This window comes from Homarus americanus, unplaced genomic scaffold (genome assembly GCF_018991925.1).
Source record: "Homarus americanus isolate GMGI-L3 unplaced genomic scaffold, GMGI_Hamer_2.0 scaffold594, whole genome shotgun sequence".
Lineage (NCBI taxonomy): Eukaryota > Metazoa > Arthropoda > Malacostraca > Decapoda > Nephropidae > Homarus > Homarus americanus.
In genome coordinates this window covers 199,283-206,831 of record NW_024717891.1, presented here as the reverse complement: position 1 = coordinate 206,831, position 7,549 = coordinate 199,283, and positions in this window count along the sequence as shown.

The window sequence follows — 7,549 nt, the reverse complement described above, 5'->3', positions numbered from 1 at the left end:
CCAACCCCCTCCCATGCTTGGTAATTATTCACGTAAGCATTTAGATCTTTCCCTGCCTTTGTTTGCTTGTGGCTGCTTGCTAATGACGAAAGTAGTAGTTGTAATAATAATAATGATGATGATGATGATGACGATTTTGATGATGATGATGATGACTTATTATTATTATTGTTATTATTAGTATCAGTAGTAGTAGTAGTAGTAGTAGTAGTAGTAGTAGTAGTAGTAGTATAAATAATCCTATAGAACCCGATGTTTTTGTCAGCTGTGTCCACAAGTCATAATAGTGTACATTCTTGGAACAAAATACCCACAGTGTTTTGCTAGCTTCTCTATGTGTTTCGTATACAGTATTGTCGAGGCCCAGTGAGGGAAGGTGTAGAGCTAAACAAATTAGTTGAGAGTCAGGAACGGGGATGGATTTACCTAATTATCCTAACTTAACCTAATTTACCTAATGGTGGTAGTGGCCATGATGAGACGTATTTGAGTCTAAACCTGGTTACCTCACATTAAGCTGAGATAATGAGATGGTAGATGAAAATGACTACGAATTTGATCCGAGATTTATTTAAAAAAAAAAAGTAGAATCATCTTCTTGTCTTCAGATATGTACAGAAATTTGACCGATAATGATAACTCCGATTGACCTTTGACCTTTTTGTTGATAGGTGAAACGATTCAAAATTTTCTTTGGTTAATATTACTGAATATATTTTATCTTGGTAAAACACTATTGGGGAGGAGTTTTTTTTTCTACAGTTTAAAGCAAGAAATTTATGAGGTTAATTAAAGTGTTGTGAGTTGATGTAACACACACACACACACACACACACACACACACACACACACACACACACACACACACACACACACAGTATCCAGGCAGCTATGAACTCCTAACTTAAACCCAAAACTTTGTTGTTTTAGTACAGACTAGATATATACGTTAACCCGGACCCAATATACAGAGGAATGAAGTCAATTTACTGGAAATATGTTTGGACACGTGGGTGGGTGGGGATGAGGTGTATATGAGTAGGTGGGTGGTGTGTAGATGAATGGGTTAGGGGTGTGTGTGTGTGTGTGTGTGTGTGCGAGCTAGGTGTTAAGAGCTGTGTGGGAGGGAGAGACTGAGGGCGGCAGTGTTTAAGAGACCCTTTTATTATCCTCTCTCTCTCTCTCTCTCTCTCTCTCCATCGCATTCGAGGATTCCTATTCCTCTAAACTTGGGAGAAATATGCTAATAATCTCAGGAATAATGACTAGCAGGATAAGCGTCTCTGCACCCTGGAGAAGAATATAAACCCGAGGCAAACTTTAAACTGAGCTGGGTTATTTGAGTCTCCTCCCCGCGTCCTTCGCCTCTCCGACCCACCGCCGCTTCTGTTCCCTGAAACGTCCGCCCTTCCACCGAACCCTGCCCTCCCCCGAACCCTACGCCCCCCCCGAACCCTAGCCTCCCCCGAACCCTGCCTCCCAGACAACCCCCTCCCCAGACCCTGCCCCCTCCCCTAACCCTACCCCCTCCCCCCAGAACCCTCGCCCCTCCCACGAACCTACGCCCCTTCCCCCAGACCCTAAGCCCCTCCCAACAATACACCCCTCCCCAGAACCCTACGCCCTCCCCCGAACCCTACGCCCCTTCCCCGGACCCTAAGCTCCTCCCAGAACCCTACCCCCCTCTCCTGAACGCCCCTCCACCTTCCGCTCCATGCACCGCCTCCTCAGAATCCCCACCTCCCCTCCTCCATACCCTACCCGTTCCTCCTCCTCCTCACTCCATCCCGAGACGAGGAGTTGCAAATCCTGCCACCAACTGCATGGCCACGATGTCTCCTCATCCTCTTCTTCCCTTCTCTTGGGGGTTTCCATGTCTCTGCCAAAGTTGAATTCAATCCCGTGTGTGTGTGTGTGTGTGTGTGTGTGTGTGTGTGTGTGTGTGTGTGTGTGTGTTGAGGACAGACGAAATACTCAAGCTCCTACATATTTGGAACTCACTTTAGGCTTCAAACACTAAACCTGTTTTTATGTGTTTTAACCTGTATTTATTCTTATGGTTTCCAATATCTAAATTTGTATTAGAATTTAAACAAGAAAAGGATCATTGCAAGATTAGCCCCCCAGTATTTGGTTAGGTTTGGTTTTGTTAGGTTAGGTTAGGTTAGGTTAGGTTAGGTTAGGTTAGGTTAGGTTAGGTTAGGCTAGGCTGCACATAGACACCACCATCTCGTAAGGCTGTTGGCGACCTTGAGACGTTAGGAAAGGGAAATGAATATAAACTGAAACGCCAAAAAATTACTTTTTTTTTCAGATTTTTTTCTTTTTTGTATCATTAAGCAAGCCAGATCATTTAGTTTGTTAAGTGATTAGCGTTCCCTCCTTTTCTGAGAGGTCATGGTCGTTAAGAAGATCATTAACGAGCACTTTTACATCATTTGTGCTCTTTATGGTATTAGATCAATATTCTGTATTCGCTTATTTACCTGTCTTTTACCTTTGGTGTGTGTAATAATAATAATAATAATAATAATAATAATAATAATAATAATAATAAATAATGGTTTATTGAAAGAGCATGGCAATCAGAGGCTGAAAATATACAGTTACATAATTGGGGAACGGGTCACTTGATTGATAAATAATATACAAGTAACAAAAGTGATACAAATATGATATATAATAACTAGGTGGGGAGAAGGTCATACTACAGGGCATTTCAACATAGTAACAGTGTGTGTGTGTGTGTGTGTGTGTGTGTGTGTGTGTGTGTGTGTGTGTGTGTGTTCATGAGTACCCTGATTGTTCTCAATACCGGTTCATCGGAATCCACACTCACTCAACCTTGTGATTCAACATAAACCTTAACTATTTCAAGAAAACCTCGAAATATTTACACCAAACTTCCATTTAATCGAGGTAAATTGGGATACAAACTCTGAATACACGTGAAAATCGTAAATTATAAAGACAAATATAAAATTCTGATATGAAAAAATATTATTGCTTTTGAAATGATTCCCTTCCAATAACTAACTTTGCTGTTATAATATTGGAGATATAACAATGTGTCGACGTCGGCTGCCAACTCTCATGACACTAACTCCGGCCCTTGAGTTGGTGGCCTTCACAACTGTGCTCGTCTGTAACATATTCAGATCGTGTTCAGCTCAGGATTAGAGTCGAGTGCTGAGGTACAATAACAAATTCATCGTCACGTTATGCAATTGTTTATCAAGCTTTCAGTTGTTTGAATATTATTAACTAAAACAATAGCAAACTAATAAAAATAATGCACTTAAATTATTATACAAGTAATGATGGAATTTCCCGGGAGTAGTGATAAACTTCCTGTTAAATGAGATGTCAATTTTACCCTTGGGATAATTGATGAATCTTAGTGAGTGCGTGAGTGCGTTTCCTTCCCCACTAAACTCACAACACACCAGGTTATATTGTCCCTTAATTCCCCTTAACTTAAATATTCCCTTAGTTTTCCCCCTTTAACTTAACATTACCCTAACATATATTTCCCTTAATTGCCTCTTAACTCCCAACTTGATAGAAATGACAAGCATCTTCTATAACCGAGAGCCTCTTTAACACGTTCACCTGTTAATCTTCATATAACTGGTCACATCACCTGATAAACCTAACCTAACCTAACCTAACCTAACCTAACCTAACCTAACCTAACCTAACCTAACCTAACTTGAACCCCGTTAAGTAGAGTTAGGGTGTTTAATCGCCAGAAGAAATAAGCTGAGGGGAAAGTGGGAGAGGAGAGTGGGAGGGGATGAGAGGGGGAGAGGAGAGTGGGAGGGGATGAGAGGGGAGAGGAGTGTGGGAGGGGATAGGAGGGGAGTGGGAACTACTCTTCAGGTGATCCGAAATGTCTTAACAACCTAATTTAACTCAATTTAACTAACTACTTTGTTCACTGCCTCATCTCCTTGTTTGGGTCACCCCTTGCTGATAATCCTTTTGACTTATCCAGGGATGAGAACTTCCTTAGCTGTTCATTAATCTCTTAAATGGATAAGGGAGAGAGAGAGAGAGAGAGAGAGAGAGAGAGAGAGAGAGAGAGACCTACACACACACACACACAGATACAAAGCAAACGAAACATCCCAGGGTGTCAGGAGAGCAAACATTCACAACGGCAAAAGAAAAAAAGTTCGTATTTGTTGATTGCCTATGTGACGAAAGGGTGATATGGGCGAGTGTCAAATGTGAAAGGTAACTGAGAAGAGGCTATACCTTTGTGGTACCCTCTCTCTCTCTCTCTCTCTCTCTCTCTCTCTCTCTCTCTCTCTCTCTCTCTCTTCATCACACCTCCATGCATATATCTCTGTTTTACCTTTTGTCTCTAATTCTCTTCTTTCATTATTTTTACACCCCCCCTTTATTCACCCTTCTCTTTCTCATTCTCTCTTCCTTATTTCCTTTTACACACGGTTATTTTATTTCACGTTGATTCTTCCTTTATCACTTTATTTCTCTCTCTTCCTCCCATCATCCAGTTTTCCCCCATTTCTTCTCCTTTTACTCCTTCTTCCTCTCATTTCCTCTCCTTCTCCTCCATCTCTTCTTCTAATCTTCTCTCTCTTTGTCATATTTTTAGCCTTCCCACCCTTTCTCAATTGTTCTATCCATCCCATTTACTTTTCCGCCTTGTTTCCTTTCCACACAAACACTCTCTCTCTCTCCTTCCTCTCTCCTTCCCTCTCAGTCTCTACTACCGTTTATCGCTCTATATTTCCCTCTCATATTCTTTATCTGCTGCAGAAGGAGGAGAGAGAGAGAGAGAGAGAGAGAACTCCTCGTCCCCCACGTCACTACACAAACTCACTCACCACCACACACCACACCCATCAACACCGCCCCCCCCCACCCACACACACCCACACACACCCACACACACACACCCACATACACCCACACACACCCACCAACAAGAGCTTAATACCTGTAGTCACCAAGTTATAAAGCAACAATAAAATAATACTTTAATGAGAAAGATAAGTTCACTAACTCTCTCCAGGGAAGCGACCAGCAGTCTTGTGTGATCCTCTGACAAACTTAACTTGAGCTATAACCACCTGGGAGGGAGATTAATTAAGTTAGGTTAGGTTTGGTTAGGTCAGGTTAGGTTATGTTAGGTTAGGTTAGGTTAGGTTAGGTTAGGCTAGGCTAGGCTAGGTAGAAAGGTATTAATATATAGTGTAGTTTTTTATGACAAACATGAACGTTTTTTGGCCAATAAGAAGTTCTCAAAAAAATACGTACACATGGAAATTAAAAAGATACGTACACGTTGAAGTTATCACTGGTTTCAACTTACATAATATACAAAATGAATCCACATATATATTAACACAGTGTTCCCTCTCTCACATAAGCCATCAACACGTTCATCCAATCTTCCCCAACACACCACCTCATACTCACCTGAATTACCTGCTGGGGAGTAAGGTAGACTCTCCCATATTATCATCCTCCCCTCATCTCCCCTCCCCTCCCCTGCCCACTAATCCTTCCTCCATTTCACTCCCCTCCTTCCCATCCTCTCTCCTTCCCTCCTTCCCCTCTCCTCTCTCCTTCCCTCCTTCCCATCCTCTCTCTCTGTTTGTTTTTCTTTTGTTTTTCCTTCGTTTTTTCCTCCTTGCAAAATATAATTCTTCTTGTGTTGGATTGTGTTTTAAGAAGTGTGTGTGTGTGTGTGTGTGTGTGTGTGTGTGTGTGTGTGTCAGGTAATGAACAGGAAGATCACCTACGCTTCTCTAATCATCTTTACTAATTCTCAGAACAACACCGTCCGTCACCTGAATATTTTATGGTGGTCTGTGTTGCCTTGGTTCTGAGAGAGAGAGAGAGAGAGAGAGAGAGAGAGAGAGAGAGAGAGAGAGAGAGACGTATAAGGAATTTAAAACTCAACCAGATTAAGAGACGTGGGAGGGTAAAGGGGAGAATGGTGGACAGCAACAGGGTGGAGGGCAGAAAGGTTGAGGGCAGGAGCATAGAGGGCAGGAGCATAGAGGGCAGGAGCATAGAGGGCAGGAGGCTGGTATGACTGTGGAGGAATGTGGAACACGCCAGCGAGTCAATTAACAGATGCAAGGAATGTGTAGTTGAAATCTGATGTAAATAGTGAGGGAATTAAACTACTAAATTGACTTTGGTTTATAGGTTTAAATAAGAGAAAGTAGATTAAATGAGAAAGTAGGGAATTTTTAAATATTTTTTTAGAGAAAGTAGGGAATTTTTGAGCATTTTTAGAGAAAGCAAGACATTTAAATTTCCCCAACCGATCTAAATCCTCCCCAATATACCCTAATCCACATCTCTCCTCCCCAGCCTTATCAACTTACCCTTAATCCTAACCCATCCTTCCCTAAATCTCCCCTAATCCTAACCCATCCTTCCCTAACTCATCCCTAATCCTAACCCATCCTTCCCTAACTCACCCCTAATCCTAACCCATCCTTCCCTAACTCACCCCTAATCCTAACCCATCCTTCCCTAACTCACCCCTAATCCTAACCCATCCTTCCCTAACTCACCCCTAATCCTAACCCATCCTTCCCTAACTCATCCCCTAATCCTAACCCATCCTTCCTAACTCAATTCCTAATCCTAACCCATCCTTCCCTATCCAATTCTCTAATCCTAACCCATCCTTCCCTAACTCACCCCTAATCCCAACCCATCCTTCCCTAACTCACCCTAAATCCTAACCCATCCTTCCCTAACTCACCCCTAATCCTAACCCATCCTTCCCTAACTCCATCCCTAATCCTAACCCATCCTTCCCTTTAACTCACCCCTAATCCTAACCCATCCTTCCCTAACTCATCCCTAATCCTAACCCATCCTTCCCCAATCCCACCCCCTAATCCTAACCCATCCTTCCCTAACTCATCCCTAATCCTAACCCATCCTTCCCTAACTCACCTCTAATCCTAACCCATCCTTCCCTAACCTTCTGTATCTTATCCTTATCCTCCTACAGCATCCTAATCCATTTCTTAACTTCTCCCTAACTTTCCCTAGCTCTTTCAGATCCCCTTGTACCCTCCCTAGCTTTCTTTTACCTCAAAGTTTCCTCTCACACAAAAATCCCTCCCAATTCTCTCGTATTCTCCCCTAACTTTCCAACTCTCTTAGATTCTCCCTATTCTCCCTAACTCTCTTCACACTCTCCCAAATACCCCCCCAATCCTCTCATCTCTCTCAGATTCTCCCCTATTCTCCTCAACTTTCCAATTTCCCCAGATTCTCCCTATTCACCTCAAATTTTTCCCAACCTTCATAGAACCTCCCTAATATTCCCCAGTTCCCCCCACCCCCCACACACACCCTTAACTCAGCCACACACACTTTTAAAACCTTAGGATCCTGGTTGACGACGCACCATACTCACGTCTCACACCATCACCATACTACACTATATACAGGTCACGATGGGGAGAGACAGACAGACAGACAGGTAGACAGACAGACAGACAGAGTTATAAACAGACATACACAGACAGACAAGCAGAGTAAC